Genomic DNA, 19,596 nt, shown 5'->3' with positions numbered 1-19,596 from the left:
TTTGCAGTGCAGCAGCAAGAATGTTTAATATATAATAGATAAAACTTTTATCCAAAAAAATAAAATAAATATTCTTGCACCTCACCCCAACACCAATTCCTAAAGTTAACCCATTATTTGTGCTGTTAATACTTGACTAATACTTAATTGGAAACCTAGATCCAAAGGACTGAAACTCAATCTTCACCCCAAAACAAAAACAAACTGAGTAATTTGAGGTTTAGGGCATATAGTTCAGGTCAACACATATAGGAGGAGAAAGGGGAAGAGCAAAGCCGGTGGCAGAACACATTCAGTCTGGGAAGATGTTTACACAAAGAGTGTAGTGAAACATCAGGAAGAGCTCCATATGACTCACTGTGTGCCTCTGGAGGCGCCGGATCCCTCTGTGGCACATCCAAGAACGGGGAGCTCAGGGAGGAGGCCACTCCTGTCATTCCAGTTTTAGAAATTCCACGTCAAAGATGAGAGTGGCATTTGGTGGGATGATGCCTGGGTGCCCAGTGGCACCATAGGCATAGTCTGGGGAGATAGTCAGCTTGGCTCTCTGACCCACGCTCATCTGGGCAACCCATTCTTCCCAGCCTCGGATCACCTCCTGCTTGCCCAGCACAAACTTAAAGGGCTTGTTTCTGTCCCGGGAGGAATCGAATTTCTTTCCATCTTCAAGCATCCCGGTGTAGTGCACCACGCAGGTCTGGCCACGCTTTGGGAAGGTGCGCCCGTCTCCGGGAGAGATGGTCTTCACCTGCACTCCCATGGCTGCCGTAGCGGCGGACGCTGGGTTGGCCGACTGGCTGCGCGACCGGCAGCGTGGACCGAGACCGGATCTCGCGGGATTCCATGGCTCTGCTGTACTACGTAAATTTTTGTTGGCTCTGTTAATTGTGGAGGTGTGGTGGTTGCTCAAGACTTTTTGTTTGGTGGGTTTCATACATCTCTTGAACTGAATAATAATTTTTGAGCTCTGTGATCTCATTTAATTCTGACAACAGGTCTATATAGTAGGTATCTGTAACTCCATTTTTTTTTAGGTTGAAGTATAATTGATTTACAATATTATGTTATTTTCAAGTATACAGCAAAGTGATTCAGTTATACCTACATGTGTGTGTATATATATATGTATGTATCTACTACTTCAGATTCTTTTCCATCATAGGTTATTATAAATATTGAATATATTTCACTGTGCTATGTAGTAAATCCTTGTTTATTTTATATACAATGGTGTTTTTCTGCAGCTCCATTTTATAAATGAGGAAACTTAAGTTCAAAAGTTAAGTAACTTACTCAAGAGTTACATAGATAATAAGTCAGGGGTTGAACCCATGCCTACCAGGCTCCAAGACCTAGGTTATCCTGTCTTTTGAAATAAGTGCAAAAGAAAGAGGTTTATCATTCTGGAAAGAAAAACAGTGATGTCCCACTTGAATCAATCTCTGGTCTTGAGAGGAAGTTGGTCTGTAAAACAGAGACCTTGGTGCATATCTGTCTTATGGGGAAAACTAAGAGCCCCACTGGTATCGCAGATAAAGAACTCCTGTAATACTTTGCTGTAAAATCCAGGATGCCAAAACCAAGTTGCTGCTAAGTCACTTCAGTCGTGTTTGACTCTGTGCAACCCCATAGATGGCAGCCCACCAGGCTCCCTCATCCCTGGGATTCTCCAGGCAAGAACACTGGAGTGGGTTGCCATTTCCTCCTCCAATGCATGAAAGTGAAAAGTGAAAGTGAAGTCACTCAGTTGTGTCCCACTCTTAGCGACCCCATGGACTGCAGCCTACCAGGCTCCTCCATCCATGGGATTTTCCAGGCAAGAGTACTATTGTGGGCTGCCATTGCCTTCTCCAGAGTAGCCCTAATGCATATGCAGAATGGAAAGGAATTTAGCAGTGTGGGCAAGATCACCTTTCTCCCACCTTGAGATTCACAGTACGAGCCTGGTTCAGCTCCAGCTGCAGTATTCACTTTTCTGTATTTGTTTCTTCACCAGAAAAATGGGTGTTGAAATAGTGTCTACCTCCCAGGGTGGTTGTGAGGATTAAATGAAATAACGCAGCTAGGTTACCTGGCACCTACGCATCAAATAAAGCGAGCAATGAAGCGACAACATCACAACTCCAGCTGAAATTAACAAAAGTATCTTGGATCCTACAATATAGATTCTGTTTTCTTTTAATTAAAATTCCTCCTGATATGCTTGATCAAGAGTCTTTATAAGGGAATAACAAAAGACATTTTAGTAAGATCTTTGTCTCAGTATTTTCTATGAGGGCTAAAGGCATGGAAACCCAATGAAGATCAACTAAGTCCTTCATATGATATGGGTAATGATGGCAAAAGGAACAGGTTATTCTTAGCAATTTTTATTACCACTTATTGGTTTCAATTGCACAATTGTTTGAAGAACAATGTACTCTAAACACTGTAACCCTCAAAGGACTGAGGATATTGGAATAAATGTTTCCTGAGTGAATAGCATTGTTTTTTGCCAACCCAGGAAAATCATAGCAAAATCCAAGCTAATTAATATAAAAAATAAATGAATATCTCTATATAGGTCATGAAGAGGATGAGAAAAATGACACCTATTTTCTATCTCACTGACAAAGACACTTAAAAAAAAAAAAAAAAAGACAACGGCTGGCTTCTAGGTGTGTTTAACTAATTGGAAAAACACTGAATTTTGAGCAGATTCCTCTGTCTGCTGAAGGCTACATTTTGCCACCTAGGAATACAGATGCTAACATGAATTCAAGCAATGCATTCTGCACCATCTCAATACCTTGCAGAAAAGACACAGAACATGGTGGTGATGTGGTCAGTCTTTTTGACAGATGGACTCGAAGTTAGCCATCTCATTCCCAAAGGGTTAAACCACAGTGACATGTTAAAGGGGGGAAAAGCACTTAGGAAATAATCAATTTTCACTGCTGCATGCCACTTCTAAAAGGTTGCTACTGTAATAAAATTAGGATGCCACTTTATTATTGCAGTGAAAGTAATTTTATTTACTTTTTCAGTCAACACATACACACAGGGCGGTGAGAGCAATCAGCTGCTGCACTTGTTAGCTCACTGATTAAATATGTTGTCACCTAACTCTGAACTAATTAAAGGAAATTGAAGCTGTTTGTGCATTAGCCAACATGGTATTAACTTTGTTAACTGAAGCTTTTGAGTTTACTTACTCTTTTTCTCTGTCATTTTTTTAAAAATTACTTTTCTTTTTGACTAGCAATTTTACCCAAAACCTGTTAGAGCTATCTTTGAATCTTTGGGATATATTATTTTTAATAGCTATCATATTTATATTAATTATAATATCTTTTGCCATTTGATTGTGGAAGAAACACTAGAGAACTATAGAAAACAGAAATATAAAATTAATTAATATCTTTTAACTATATTTTTTCTTACGTGTGAGCCTTACATGTGAGTGGACCTATAAATTTCAATAGAAGCAAATGTATGGATGGATTAAGGAAAATCATTAAACAGCTGACCCTAAGGATAGGGTTTTTTCCCCAAAATGCTAGCTCTGAAATATTTATCTGTTGCTTTGTTTATTCTTTATGTTACTGGAAAAGCAACTTCGGGTCTTCAGAGATACAAAGGAGAAAGTTTTCAAAGTGCTTCAAAGGAAGGAGAGAGAGAAAAAGAAACAGAAAAAGATCTAGAACAAAAGTTGAACTAGGTTGCTGTACCAAACCTGCTTTACTAAGGTTGCTTTCCCAAATGAGAAAATACCAGTAATGTACTGTGGCTCAGACAGTAAAAGAAATCCGCCTGCAACGCAAGAGACCTGGGTGTGATCCCTGGGTCAGGAAGATCTCCTAGAGAAGGGAATGGCTACTCACTCCAGATTCTTGCCTGCAGAATCCCATGAACAGAGGAGCCTGGTGGGCTACAGTCCATACGGTCACAGTCAGACATGACCGAGTGACTAAGTACACAGCACACACACTTTGTACTTCTATGACGCGTTTCACTTTTTCAAAACACTTTCACCTACATTATTCTGTGGAATCTAGGAGCTGACTTTTATAAATAGAAAGGACACAGTGATCCTAGGGTGCTTGTAAACGTACCATGCCAAAAAAGCTGTCGGATTTAATTAAAGGAAAAGTGTCCAGAAGAGAATCAAACCAGCACTAATCAAGCAGCATGCAGGTTATCTGGAGAAGACAAAGCCTGTCCATTAAATGGTTGAGAATTCAACAGTTTAAGTAATATAATAGCAATTCCAAGCAGGACTAAATGTATGGAGATCAGCTGGAACCACTTTTAGCCAAGATTGATTGATTGAGTGGTTCAGAACACCAGTCAGCTAAACAGATAAACAAAGGTTTTTCAACTTCCACTGCTTATATCGACTTTAAACTCATTGTCTCTATCTTACCAGATTTTGAGAATTATAAACCCTGGAGATGAACAACAGGGAACAAAACTGGGGAGAAAGGGGGCAATGCTTGTGGATTTTAAAACACAAAATAAGCTACCTACACAGCATGAATTAGTAAGTGAAAAATAAAATTAGTAGAGTATGAGCAACACATCTATAGTATTAAATTCATTTTTTAAGAATTATAAGTCTATGAATTAGAAAAAAAATACCTTGGGTAAGTTGCTAGGCAGTTTTTCTCTAAGATCTCTTGCAGCATTAACAGATGATTCTGTGAAGATACCTTGAAAACATGGTTTATCAGCATCTCCATCTATAGTAGCATGTAGTTGTTTGTTAGTCATTAATGGAAAAGAGAATGACCCGTTTATAAAAAAAAAAGAAAGAAACATCTCAGGGTCTATCAAGTCTATTTTCTAAACTCTGATTGGAGCTAGACTCTCAGAATTTTCCATGAGTTTCTAGACACAATCCCGATACATTCTGGTGGCTGGCCCTTGTGTGCTGCCAACTTAATCCATCAACTGCTTTAAGTGAAAGCCCTGGAGAGCTGAGGCAGCCAAAGGTATTGGACTCTTCCAGCATAGCTGAAGAGACGTCCCCTCAATAGCTATGGAGACATGGCCCAGGACTCTTTTTCACTAAAAGGATGTAATTGCTAATGTAGTTATTGACTTGATGGATCTGTCCCAGCTTAGCTTATTTCATTAGAGCTGTTTCCTCAGCCGTTTTAGGATGAAATTTCCTAGGTATCTTAGTACAAAGAAAACGCCTCTCTTCCTTTACTCTTTTTCCTCAACATATTATAATTGATTTGTGTTTTTTTAACAGCTCACAATGTACTAAGCTATATAACACATGGTTATGATCCCTCAGCAGTTTATATAAATATGCCCTATGGATATATATGAAAGAAGCCTCCATATTTGAGATCCCTAAGATGGCTATGAAAAGCTTTGCTGCTTTCATGAGTCAGTTATTTGGGGCCATTGATCCTCTTAAACAGTTGCTTGATCATTTCCTTGTTCGTCAAAATGTGGGCAACGCAGCCAAAGAAATAGTGGCAGCCAAAAGCCTTGGATTTTCCTCTTTCAGGATATGAGTTTTGAAGTCATTTCTTAGCTGCAAAGTAGAAACCAAACCTTTACTTTTTATCTATTGGCAGAAAAAGATCTTAGTAATAACAGTCATCAGAACAGCTCATAAATGCAAGCCTGAAGTAGGTTCGCTGCAATAGCCTAAGAAGGTTGGTTTCTGCAGAGATGGCAGATTGCTTTGATCCAAATATGAGGACCCAAACTATTCATTATAACTCTAAAGATAGCATTTCTTGGAAGGGGCAAAGAAACTGAAATAAAATCATGTATGAAACGAGATGCCAGTCCAGGTTCGATGCACGATACTGGATGCTTGGGGCTAGTGCACTGGGACGACCCAGAGGGATGGTATGGGGAGGGAGGAGGGAGGAGGGTTCAGGATGGGGAACACATGCATACCTGTGGCGGATTCATTTTGATATTTGGCAAAACTAATACAATTATGTAAAGTTTAAAAATAAAATAAAATTAAAAAAAAAACAAAGACTTGTACAAACTCAGTGATCTTTTGAAATCCAAGTTTTCAGGATTGAATGGTGGAATCCACTTGTTTTGAAGTGTTGTGAAGTGGCTTATGAGTGAAAGAGTTAATGCCGTGCTTCTCACCCCAGCCCCTGCCACTCTGTAATTAAAGTGGTGTCAGCCTTCCTTCCACTATAAACCTATGGTATGATTTTCAGAGGTTTATGACTCAACTATAAAAATTCACTCTAGGCTGAAAACTGGCACAAGGCAATGAAACTTGAGAACACAGTTTTTGTAGAGAAAATCATTTCAGCTCTTTTAAGGTTATGGAAACTTTTTTTTTTTCATTTTCATGCTCACATAATGAAAATAAATCTGCTTAATATATACGAATTTTCTATGAGTTTATTGAATTTCAATAATCTATGATGGTTAGAGCTCTATAATACTTATTTTTATTTCTCTTCCTACCCCTGAAAAGAAATATTTGATCAAGCAAGTGTTGGGACTTTGCAGAATGTGGGTTGGAAGAAAACACAAGAGGGTATCCGGTCAAATTCCTTTTCTCCATGCAGTTTCCCTGATGATGTTTTTTTTTTTTCCTCTAACTTTCTTCTGCACATTACTGATAGCTTAAGACTCACTCCTGTCTTGAATTTCTCAATTATTTTATAAAATCTGTATTACTTCCAGGGAGATTAAAGGAAATTATACTATTTTGGGGCTTCCCTGGTGGCTCACATGGTAAAGAATCTGCCTGCAATGCACGAGACCCAGGTTTGATCCCTGGGACAGGAAGATCCCCTGGCAAAGGGAATGGCTACCCACTCCAATATGCTTGCCTGGAGAACTCCATGGACAGAGGAGATTGGCAGGCTGTAGTCCGTGGAGTCACAGAGTCGAAACCACTGAGCAACTAACACTTTCACTTTCATACTATTTTTATCAACTGTCTCTAGAAGAATCTGTGTTGAGGAGGGTAATGTGATTGGTGCCTCTAAGGCCAGTGATCAAAACAGTTGGTTGGCTGTTATGGATGATGAAGAACATCTCCCTTTGGGAGGCAAGAATCTATCCTGAAGCAATGGAAGCAGAAGGATGATGGGTTTTTCAGATGTAGGAGTTACAAACCTATTCTTGTAGCAGCTTGTTTAGATAAAGCCCTTCTCAAGACACACATTATTAGATGGCATTTGCTTCATAGAAACTGTCATTTTGAGAATATCTTAAAAGGTATGAAGATCCATTTATGAATTCAAAAATTTATCCCTTGAAACAGCACATATCGTTAACCAAAAAAAGTTAGATGAACTCATTGTTTAAGCATGTTTCTTTCTTATTCTTGTTAAAACTGTAAACACAATAAAAAGTAGGTATACACTATACACTGTATATTATGGTTTTGTAACTTCCTTTTCTATTTAATAATAGATGCAAACATCTCCTCATTCCATTAAAAAAAAAAGCTATAAACAAAGAAATCCAGTCCTAAATCTGTTCTCTGATGAACCATACATCTTTCCATATTAACACTATTTTAATCCCAGTGATTTAAAATAATTTGGGAAATAAAGAATATACTATGGAAATTCTTCAAAGAAAGAGAAAAATCATTTTAGTTACTTTAAAGGTGAATGTACTAGAAAAAAATGAAATAAAGTTACCTATATTAGCACCTATTTTATATCAGGCAGTTTGCTAGGCATTTTACATTTATATATTATGTTTAAGGAAGCCAACAACACTCCAGTCAAAGCTGACGCTTTCTCTCTTAAAGAGGTTAAAAGAGCCTAAATTGAAGGGAGAGGGTGAGGATGAATGAAAGCACCAGATCAGAGTAAAATTCCACATTTCCTTTAAAGAATACCCTTTCTTACATTCTATGAGCACACGTATGAACCCAGGCCACAGGCAAAAAGCGTTGACTGTCCTCAGAAAGCACACAGGAGAAATTAACCCCTATACCAAGTCAATCTAGCCAGAGGCTTGCAGTGATTTATACTCTCCCTGTAAGTTAGAAGAGCAATGAGAGAAACTGTTCTTACATTCTGGCTCCCTTTGTAAAAGCTGAATATCTCTAAATGGCAGAGTTCCATCCTGACTCATAATTTTTTTAAAAGTTGAGCTTCCTCTCCCAAGACAAGAATGGAATATTCCAGGTGATGAGAAGAATAACTAGAAGAAACCAAAGGGGTTTTGGCTTGTGTGCAGCAGGCAAGAAAAACGTTTCCAATGACCCAATTTAAAGGACTGTAACCTTGTAGGACATAAAGAAGACACAGCAGCCTGTAGGTTCTGTGATCAGAGGTGAAACAATTCAGTTTGACATCGCTCTGACTTTGCGGCCAAGACCACCAACAGAGCACGCTTGGCAATCTGCACTTAGGATCCTTGCTCAAAGGACAGACTGGACTGGAAACCAGAGCATGCAAAAATTGCTGATTGGCTGCTATGATTTTCAGCTACATCAGCACACACAGGAAGGAACACTGTCAACTTGGCCCTCACTAAATGCAATGGGCAGGGACAGAAAATGAATGTGGCTTCAAAATCTAGGGGAAAAATTCCTTCCCAATGAAGAGACTTTGAATAGCAAAAATATTTTTCTCCCAGGATGGAGTTGGGCCTTTGTTTTTGTTTGTTGTAGTGTTTTTTTTCAATGTATTCATAATAATTTGCCAAATGAGAATACAGACTTTATACATTCCCTTTAATATTATTTTTCAAATACAAAAAGGTATTTGATCAAAGGCTATATTCTGCGCACCTTTACTTTCATTTCAAGCTGAAAGTTTGAACAAAACAGAATTGAGGTATAGGAACAGCCTCCTTACATTCTGAATTTCTTCATCATCTCTGCGTTTACATAATGTTTTTTCAAGTAAATGATCTGTGAGATAATAGGCACTAATAGATCAAAAATACTTTTATATCTATAAGGTCTTTTTTATTCATGAATCAATTTAAATTTGGGATCATAATTTATATTTCAGTGTTCAAACCATAATTAACGCAGTTGCAAATTTGTAGAGGAGCTCTGAATAGATCTTGTTTTGTTTTGCTTTTTTATGGATACCAGCAAGAAGAAATTATCATTCAATTATTTATGCCTGAAACTATTCAGTTCACATTACTGAAAACACTACCCAAACTCCTAAACTATTAATCCCACTTCCCTGAGTCTAAACCCTCCTCCACATTTACGCTCACAATGTTTTACAAGCCGGTGAGAAAACATATGATGTTATGAGCATGATACTTGCCTCGGCCCTCCAGGATACTGTCCACTGTCTACACTGAACAGTGAACTTGTATGCTTCCTCTTCCGCCTCTTGATCACAGACCCCCACCACCTGGATCCTTGATACTGGGCTTCTCATTTCAGGCCAGGTTTCATTCCTTGGTTTCTCTTTCTAATCCTTATCAAAACTTATTTTTTACAAGTTGTCACCCTGGAAATGACCAGATTAAGTAAATTATCACCTAACTAAGATTCATCCTTCAGGTGTCCCACTAAATTCCACCTAAAACCCTCCCTTGAGCTTCAGATTGGATAACCTCTTCCTAGTATACACTTCTAAGAACCTTGTCCTTTGCAGGGTTCATGGCAAGTATCATCATAAAACTCTTCACATAATTGTTTAATGTCTATCTTTCCCACTCTTCTGTAAGTGCCTGAGAAATGTAATTTGTACCCATAGCTCCTGGCACAGTGCCTGGCATATAGTAGACCCTTAGACAATATTCTCTGCTGTAAATTCAATCGTCACCAGTGATTTAATGTTATTATTCCTCAAGTGTCTTTTAAAGGGAGAGAAAGGAAGCCTATTTATTGGGCTTCTTCATGCACCAATACTATGATAGGCTCAAAAGCACTACCTCATTGGTCTTTTCAGTAACTCTGTGAGGAATTCCTTTCATATAAATTCCTTATTCAAGGTTCCATAGCAAGCTCCAGACTCCTAAGTATTTTCACTGCATCTTTCTTTTGTTCCCAAAGAAAATAATCCCTATGATAGAGTGTACAACATTCCATTCTGGCCCTTCATTCACATTACAAAGGTGATCTTTTATGTTATTTATGAGCTTTTAACTGGTCTCAATGCTTGCCCTCCTGCTCCCTAAGATCCTTTGTCTACAGAGTAATCTTTTTACAATATAAATAAGACACACTACTTTCCTGCATTAAACCTTCCAGATTTTTCAATGCAAATAGAATAAAGTCCAAATTCCTTGCAATGGGTGGTGAGGCCTTCTGTGATCTGGCCTCTGCCTGCTTTTCAGGCCTTGTCTCTTACCACAATGCCCTTTGATCACTGTGCCTCAGCCATGCTAGCTCTCTTAATTTTCCTAGACAATACCAAGCTCATTCATATCTTAGGACTTCTGTCCTCTCCTCTCCTTCTGAAATTGTACGGTCCTGGCATTCTCATGGCTGCATCCTTTTTGCCAATCAGGTACCATAAGATACTGCAGTATCTCCCAGAAATAAGTAAGTGGTCTTGTGTGTGTATGTGTGTGTGTGTGTGCAGAATTTAGAGTATATGAAATAGGTTGAAAATAGTTATTTAAAATAATTATTAAGTAATTATTTTAAGTAATCATTTAAGTATCATTATGTATTATATGTTATAACAGACAATTTACTATGTTATTTATTATAACTATATAAGTATAATAATTTTATGTAAAAATTTATATATATAATGTTTTACTTATTTAAATAGTTTAGTCATTTAAAGTGTGATGAGAATTACAAAAAGATAAAGCACAGAGTAGTGTGAGGTCTGAGAACAGAGAGGTCCATATTCTGCTCTGGATAGAGAAGAGGTCAAGAAAAGAGTTCCAATTAAGTGAGGTTAAGCTGAGCGCTGAAATGTAAGTAGGAGTTAGCCAGGCCTCGGGAGTGGAAACTGGGGTGGGATGGCAAGGGAAGAATGTATAGTCCAGGCATCTATAAGCACATGTCTGTCCTATTCTCCAGCCCAGACATCCCCTCACTCTCTGTAGCATTGCCTGTTCTCTTCATAGAATTCACAGCAGTCTGAAAATACATTATTTTCCTTGCTTATGGTCTGTCCCTCTAAACCATTAAAAGAAAATTTCCATGGGAGCAGGAACTTTATCAATCTTGCTTACTACTAACTAGACTTGAATGCTTAGAACAGTGGCCATCACTTAGGTGGTGATTGATGAGTCTTTTACATGAATATGTGAAGGTCTTGAAGCAGTAAAGGTTAAAAAAAAAAAAAAAGCAAGACACTAAAAGAAAAGCACTAAGTCTGTGACATAAGAGAGAAAGAAATAATGGCACCAGGCAATCTGGGGCTGAGGGGCAGATGGGTAAGAAAAGAGTGGAACTGATAAGCATGTTAAGGAAGAGGGACTTTATCCAAAAGTAATGAAGAGATATATGTTTTAAGCAGCTTGTTATATGATCAGATATGTGATTGTAAAACAGCATTGTAGCTAAAACATAGAGAAGGGATTGGAGAGAAGCAAACCTGGAAGAAAAGCAGCCAGTATTGGAAAATTTTACAGTTGTCCACATGAGAAATGACAGTCTCCTGGACCAGGGTGGAGGCCACGGCAATACAGAAGAACAATTGGATTTAAAAAGTATTTGAGTAATAGAACTGAATTGATGTAATAGATAATTGGATGTAGCAAGTGAAGTGAGAGAAGTGTTTGTTCCCAATCTCGAACTATAGATGAATGATGAGCCGTTGCCTAAACAGAAAAATCACTGGAGCAAGAGCAAACTTCATGCACAGGGTGAAAGCCCAGTGACTGTCTGCCGTGGCTGGGACCCTAAGACTTCCTAGTCAGTGAGTCTAGCAGGAGGCGGGCAAAAGGTCCAGGGCTCAGGTTGGCAGGTCTGATTAAAGATAAACACATTTTGGTTTATCTGTCCACATTTAGGAGGGATCTCCATCACCGCCGGGTAATTGGTTGCTTTTGTTGTCACTGGGTATTCAAAAGGCTCTGGAACCAAGATACCTGAATTAGAATTCTGAGTCCCATCTGCTGTTGTTCAGAGGTCTCCATCAAGTTACTTCTGCAAGCCTCAGGTTTTTTCATTTGTAAAATAAAATTAATGAAAAGACCCAACTCACAAGATCGTTTTGAAGGTCAGATGAAACAAAAGAAGTAATATGCATAAAATAGCTTTGCACAGAGTGAGCTCTTAATAATTCTTAGACATTATAGCCTTTTTTGGTACTAAAAGGCTACCAAATTCATGGATATTTGTTTAACGTTATAGAGATAACGCAAAGCCAACAAACTCCCACAGGTTAAATATTTTCAGTCTTCATCCACATATAGATCACACTGTAAAAAATCATCAACAACTACAAGTTGTTGCCTTTAACTGACACCATTTTGACATATAATATTCCATATTTTTTCTGTTTTCAGATTATACTTTTGTCATCTTTGATAAGTAGTTGTGCTGTGTGCTGGGCTTAGTCGCTCAGTCATGTTCGACTCTTTGAGACCCCATGGACTGTAGCCCGCCAGGCTCCTTGGTCCATGAGGATTCTCCAGGCAAGAATACTGGAGTGGGCTACCATGCCCTCCTCCAGGGGATCTTCCCAACCCAGAGATTGAACGCAGGTTTCCCACATTGCCGGTGGATTCTTTACCATCTGAGCCACCAGGGAAGCCCAAGAATATTGGAGCGGGTAACCTATCCCTTCTCTAGGGGATCTTCCTGACCCAGGAATCAAACAGGGTCTCCTGCATTGTAGGTAGATTCTTTACCAGCTGAGCTACCAAGGAAGCTCAATAAGTGGTTACTGGAATACAAATATGCATTAGTTAAGTAAGGAGGTGTTGATATATACTTCCAAAGCTACATATTCTAAACTTATGTCATAATTATCTTTCCAACTAACCAATGAAAAAGCATTTAAAATGTAATATATTATGCTGCCCAGAAGTACATGCTGAAATTTTCCAGTGAATAAGGTGTTCCCTTTTTACCTATAATAGTGAATATATTATCTAAAAACTTATTTAACGTTATCAGAAATCATTATCCTATTCCTCTTCTTCATCAAAAGACCCGTAGAATAGAACTGAAACTAAGTGTAAGTAGAGATAAATATGTGTGTGTGTTTGTGTCTATGTGTATATACACACACATATAATCTCATATACATATCTATATACATATGTACAGAGTAAATAAAAATGGAATGTAAATTATAAAAACAGAATTTTTTTTAATTTAAACTTTTTATTTTTATTGGAATATAGCCAATAAGCAGTGTTGTGATACTTTCAAGCACACAGCAAAGTGCCCCAACCATGCATATAGATGTATCTCGATTCTCCCCCAAACTCCCCTCCCATCCAGGCAGCCACATGACTTTAAGCAGAGATTCTTGTGCTATATAGTAGGTCCTTGTTGGTTATCCATTTTAAATATCCCAAACTCCCTAACTATCCCTTCCCTCTACCACTGCCCCCTGGTAACCATAAGTTCATTTTTCCAAGTCTGTGAGTCTAAAAACAGAATGGTTTTTAAAAGATAATGAATCTTGGCCCTGGAAGGGACAGTAAAAATCACAGTTCAGAAGTCTAATATTGCAGATTCAGTATCTGAAGTCCAAAGAGTTGGAATGAATTGCTTGAGATCAGGCAATATTGTATGGCAGAATCATGATGCTGATCACCTAATGCCTAGCCCAGTTTTTCTCAATTATACCATGATTAACAGATTTACTATTGCGTTTTGTTTTAAACTGATTCTGATGGAATTATGAATATGTTTGCTGTGTTCAACAACCTGTCTCTCTACTATAGTAGCTAAGCAGACTCAAACCACACTTAAACTGATTACTTCCATCTCCTTTATTTAACCATATATTATAGTGTTAAAAATAAATAACCTAAGATAGACAATTAAAAGATTCATACAGCAAGTCATTGTCTACAAAAGATTTGAAAATAAGGCTGACATCTGTTACAAAGAAGGATTAATTAGGTATTACTTTAAATGATGAATTCTGGCTCCATTTCCCATGAGAACAGTTGGTAAATGTACTGTTCTAATTAGGGATTTGGATCAAAATATCATTTTATCCTAATCATGAAGCCTATTAAGATTTTTATTAATACTATCAGTTTTACTAACTATGTGTATCACACATGTTTATATGACAAGCACAAATACTTTTCCTCTGGTGAAAAAAAAAATCCTACAAATGGTATAACATTTATAATTAGGGGTTATTGATCTAGGGCTACACTGCAGCATTATAATTCCTCTTTATCATAGCACACTTTCATCATAAAATGTATTGAAAATACTATGCCATTAAAATCTGTTCAGTACAGTTCAGTTCAGTCGCTCAGTCGTGTCCGACTCTTTGCGACCCCATGAATCACAGCACGCCAGGCCTCCCTGTCCATCACTAACTCCCGGAGTTCACTCAGACTCACGTCCATCGAGTCGGTGATGCCATCCAGCCATCTCATCTTCTGTCGTCCCCTTCTCCTCCTGCCCCCAATCCCTCCCTGTTAAGATCCTATAAAATGAGTGACAGAAAAAGCAAGGTTATGCCGAGAGGTATGGCAGATAGGCTTTAAGTCACGGGCTTGTATTCTGTATGGAGGACCAGTTCCTCCAAAACCATTTTCACAAGAAAGCTCGTGCCATGTGCCACACCTCTTATGGACTGTCTTCTTTCTACCACCTAAATCCAGTCATGTGATTTGCCTAAACTCCTACAGTGCAGCATCGGGAAGGCAGTATAAATAAGGGGAAAAACACAGAAATCAGCATATGGAGTCATGGGCTTAAATCCTGCCTTTACTACTCACTAGCTCTGTGTTTACATTGGTTACTTAAGCCCTTATATGCTTCCTGTCCTTATTTTGTCACATATTATATAAAGATAAATTATAATACACTCATTTCTCAAGGGTTGTTGTGAGAATTATATGAGCTAATTTATGGGTTTGACATCCAATGCTACTAAAAGAATTACTTATTTAATACTTATCAAATACCTCTCCTAGAATTTGTGAATAGTTGTTACACATTTTCAGAAAATACAGTAAGCCATCAACAGGTAGGGAGGAAGAATGGAGGAAGTTAAAATAAAAACATATGTATATGTGGAGATAAAAACTAAGCTGCTTCAAGATATGTACTACATGCTTACTTTTTAATGAATGTTTGATTATTTTATGAAAAAAATTATCTAAATCTTAGAGCAACCACAGAAAATTCTCTTTTTAAAATTTTCATGATAATGAAAGTGAAAGTCACTCAGTCATGTCTGACTCTTTGCGACCCATGGACTATACAGTCCGTGAAATTCTCCAGGCCAAAATAGTGGAGTGGGCAGCCTTTCCCTTCTCCAGGGGATCTTCCCAACCCAGGGATTGAACCCAGGTCTCTCGCATTGCAGAAGGATTCTGTCTGAGCCACCAGAGAAGCGGAGGATGTTAAAATACCAAATCACCCCAGTAAATGATAGACACTTGAAAATGCTAGTTACCTGGGGGGGCTTGCTCTCTTGTCAATGGCATCCTCACTGCCACCACTGCCTGTTGTCACCTCAAAGGACAAGAAAGTACTAGTAGTTGAGACAGAAGTCACAGTCAGGGCTTAGAGGGGAGTGGTAACTGCTAGAGAAATTTACTTAGATGGAAAGGAGGCAGTCTTGTAAAAGGAACATGTTTGTGTTTGTGTATAGGAGGGTAATTAGATAGTTCATCTTTAGAAAAAAATCTATTGAACATATATCTTAAGAGAGAGCAGACTGTAAACAGAGAAACAGTTTTCAAAAATGTTTAAAAATTAGCTCCTTTACATATGTGCTCAGTCTAACTTATGACCATATTTCACCTCAAATTTTTAAATTTCTTAAAGCAAATTTTGAATATCTTTTATCCAGTAGGCCAGGCAAACATCTATGAAATCAAAGAAGTGGACAAACATCGATGACAAAGAAGTTTCTGGGAGCAGCAAACCTTACGTGGCCTGTCCTTTTAGAAAGGTGTTATAAGCAAAGGCAGCTGCCCCAAAGCTATTATCTCCTTATCCTCTGAGCCTGTGGTTACTGTTTTTTTTTTTTTAATTTATCTATTTTTAATTGAAGGATAATTTCTTCACAATATTGTGTTGGTTTCTGCCATACATCAACATGAATCAGCCATAGGTATACATCTATCCCCTCTTCTGAACCTTTTTCCCACCTCCCACCCCTTCCCATCCCTCTAAGTTGTTACAGAGCCCTGGGTTGAGTTCCCTCAGCCATACATCAAATTCCCATTGGCTATCTATTTTACATATGGTAGTGTATATGTTTGGAGAAGGAAATGTCAACCCACTCCAGTACTGTTGCATGTAAAATCCCATGGACGGAAGAGCCTGGTAGGCTGCAGTCCATTGGGTCGCAAAGTTTCGGACACGACTGAAGCAACTTAGCAGCAGCAGCAGCAGTGTATATGTTTCCGTGCTACTTTCTCCATTAGTTCAACCCTCTCCTTCCTCCTCGCCTCTTGCCCATGTTCATAGTCTAGAAAGATGGTACTGATGAGCCTATCTGCAGGACAGCAATGGAGACCCTGAGGTTGTTTTTAACAGCCACCATGCCCTCTGTCTCAGTAGTGAGCTAAATCTTTGCATTAGGACCAATTCAGATTAAAATTTTTAAAAGATATAAACAAGGCCCATTTTTAGAATTGAAAATGAAAATAACTCATAGAAATCTATAAAGACTTTTATTCTTACAATTTACAATTACTAACTTTACTGACATCTTTTTTGGGTGTTAGTTCTAAAAGGTATTGTAGGTCTTCATAGAACCGTTCAACTTCAGCTTCTTCAGCATTACTGGTTGGAAAATAGACTTGGATTACCATGATATTGAATGGTTTGCCTTGGAAATAAACAGAGATCATTCTGTCGTTTTTGAGATTGCATCCAAGTACTACATTTCGGACTCTTTTGTTGACAATGATGGCTACTCCATTTCATTCTAAGGGATTCCTGCCCACAATGGTAGATATAATGGTCATCTGAGTTAAATTCACCCATTCCAGTCCATTTTAGTTCGCTGATTCCTAGAATGTCGACATTCACTCTTGCCATCTCCTGTTTGACCACTTCCAGTTTGCCTTGATTCATAGACCTGACATTCCCGGTTCCTATGCAATATTGCTCTTTACAGCATCAGACCTTGCTTGTATCACCAGTCACATCCACAACTGGGTGTTGTTTTTGCTTTGGCTCCATCCCTTCATTCTTTTTTTTTTCATCCCTTCATTCTCTCTGGAGTTATTTCTCCACTGATCTCCAGTAGCATATTGGGCACTTACTGACCTGGGGAGTTCATCTTTCAGTGTCCTATCATTTTGCCTTTTCATACTGTTCATGGGGTTCTCAAGGCAAGAATACTGAAGTGGTTTGCCATTCCCTTCTCCAGTGGACCACATTCTGTCAGACCTCTCCACCATGACCCGCCCATCTTAGGTGGCCCCACACGGCATGGCTTAGTTTCATTGACTTAGACAAGGCTGTGGTCTGTGTGATCAGATTGGCTAGTTTTCTCTGATTATGGTTTCAGTGTGTCTGCCCTCTGATGCCCTGTTGCAACACCTACTGTCTTACTTGGGTTTCTCTTACCTTGGACATGGGGTATCTCTTCACAGCTGCTCCTACAAAGTGCAGCCGCTGCTCCTTAACTTGGATGAGGTCACCCCTCCTGACCCTGAATGTGAAGTAGCTCCTCTCGGACCTCCTGAGCCCGCACAGCCACTGCTCCTTGGACGTGGGGTAGCTCCTCTCCACCGCTCCTGCTCAGTGGCAGCCTGGTGCTCTTGGTCGCCACCCCTGACCTTGGGCATGGGGTAGCTCCTCTAGGCCGCACTTCTGTGCTGTCCTGGAATATGAAGTCAAGTGGGCCTTAGGAAGCATCACTATGAACAAAGCTAGTGGAAGCAATGGAATTCCAGTTGGGGTATTACAAATCCTGAACGATGATGCTGCGAAAGTGCTGCACTCAATATGCCAGCAAATTTGGAAAACTCAACAGTGGCCACAGGACTGGAAAAGGTCAGTTTTCATTCCAATCCCAAAGAAAGGCAATGCCAAAGAATGCTCAAACTACTGCACAATTGCACTCATCTCACACACTAGTACAGTAATGCTCAAAATTCTGCAAGCTAGGCTTCAGCAATACGGGAACCATGAATGTTCAAGCTGGTTTTAGAAAAGGCAGAGGAACCAGAGATCAAATTGCCAACATTTGCTGAATCATGGAAAAAGCAAAAGAGTTCCAGAAAAACATCTATTTCTGCTTTATTGACTATGCCAAAGCCTTTGACTGTGTGGATCACAATAAACTGTGGACAATTCTGAAAGAGATGGGAATACCAGACCACCTGACCTGCCTCTTGAGAAACCTATATGCAGGCCAGGAAGCAACAGTTAGAACTGGACATGGAACAACAGACTGGTTCCAAATAGGAAAAGGAGTACGTCAAGGCTATATATTGTCACCCTGCTTATTTAACTTATATGCAGAGTACATCATGAGAAACCCTGGACTGGAAGAAGCACAAGCTGGAATCAAGATTGCTGGGAGAAATATCAATAACCTCAGATATGCAGATGACACCACCCTTATGACAGAAAGTGAAGAGGAACTAAAAAGCCCCTTGATGAAAGTGAAAGAGAAGAGTGAAAAAGTTGGCTTAAAGCTCAACAATCAGAAAACTAAAGATCATGGCATCTGGTCCCATCACTTCATGGGAAATAGATGGGGAAACAGTGGAAACAGTGTCAAACTTTATTTTTGACAGAAAACAGCAAAATTTTGTAAAGCAATTATCCTTCCAATCCCTCCCAGCATCAGAGTCTTTTCCAATGAGTCAACTCTTCGCATGAGGTGGCCAAAGTATTGAGGTTTCAGCTTTAGCATCAGTCCTTCCAAAGAACACCCAGGACTGATCTCCTTTAGAATGGACTGGTTGGATCTCCTTGCAGTCCAACGGACTCTCAAGAGTCTTCTCCAACACCACAGTTCAAAACCATCAATTCTTCGGCGCTCAGCCTTCTTCCCAGTCCAACTCTCACATCCATACATGACCACTGGAAAAACCATAGCCTTGACTAGACGGACCTTTGTTGGCAAAGTAATGTCTCTGCTTTTCAATATGCTATCTAGGTTGGTCATACCTTTCCTTCTAAGGAGTAAGCATCTTTTAATTCATGGCTGCAATCACCATCCGCAGTGATTTTGGAGCCCAAAAAACTGTATCCAATGTTTCCCCATCTATTTCCCATGAAATGATGGGACCAGATGCTATGTTTTTAATTTTCTGAATGTTGAGCTTTAAGCCAAATTTTCACTCTCCTCTTTCACTTTCATCTAGATGCTTTTTAGTTCCTCTTTACTTTCTGCCATAAGGGTGGTGTCATCTGCATATCTGAGGTTATTGATATTTCTCCCAGCAATCTTGATTCCAGCTTGTGCTTCTTCCAGCCCAGCGTTTCTCATGACACACTCTGCATATAAGTTAAATAAGCAGGTGATTATTTCTAGTAATTTTCTGGTGGAATCTTTAGGGTATTCTATGTAGAGGATCATGTCATACTAGAAA

At 39.0% G+C, this 19,596-nt stretch overlaps 1 non-coding gene across 1 annotated transcript; it reads right to left on the bottom strand.

Annotated features, from left to right (window-relative positions):
* Nucleotides 1–362: 362 nt before the first annotated feature.
* LOC102283471 (peptidyl-prolyl cis-trans isomerase FKBP1A) lies at nt 363–831 on the bottom strand. Its single transcript, XR_001351377.2, has one exon. It is a non-coding gene; the product is annotated as a peptidyl-prolyl cis-trans isomerase FKBP1A (transcript).
* Between the last annotated feature and the right edge of the window lie 18,765 nt (nt 832–19,596).

This window comes from Bos mutus, chromosome 3 (genome assembly GCF_027580195.1).
Source record: "Bos mutus isolate GX-2022 chromosome 3, NWIPB_WYAK_1.1, whole genome shotgun sequence".
Classification (NCBI taxonomy): domain Eukaryota; kingdom Metazoa; phylum Chordata; class Mammalia; order Artiodactyla; family Bovidae; genus Bos; species Bos mutus.
The sequence above is the reverse complement of the archived record's forward strand: the minus strand, read 5'-3'. Positions and strand labels throughout refer to the sequence as shown.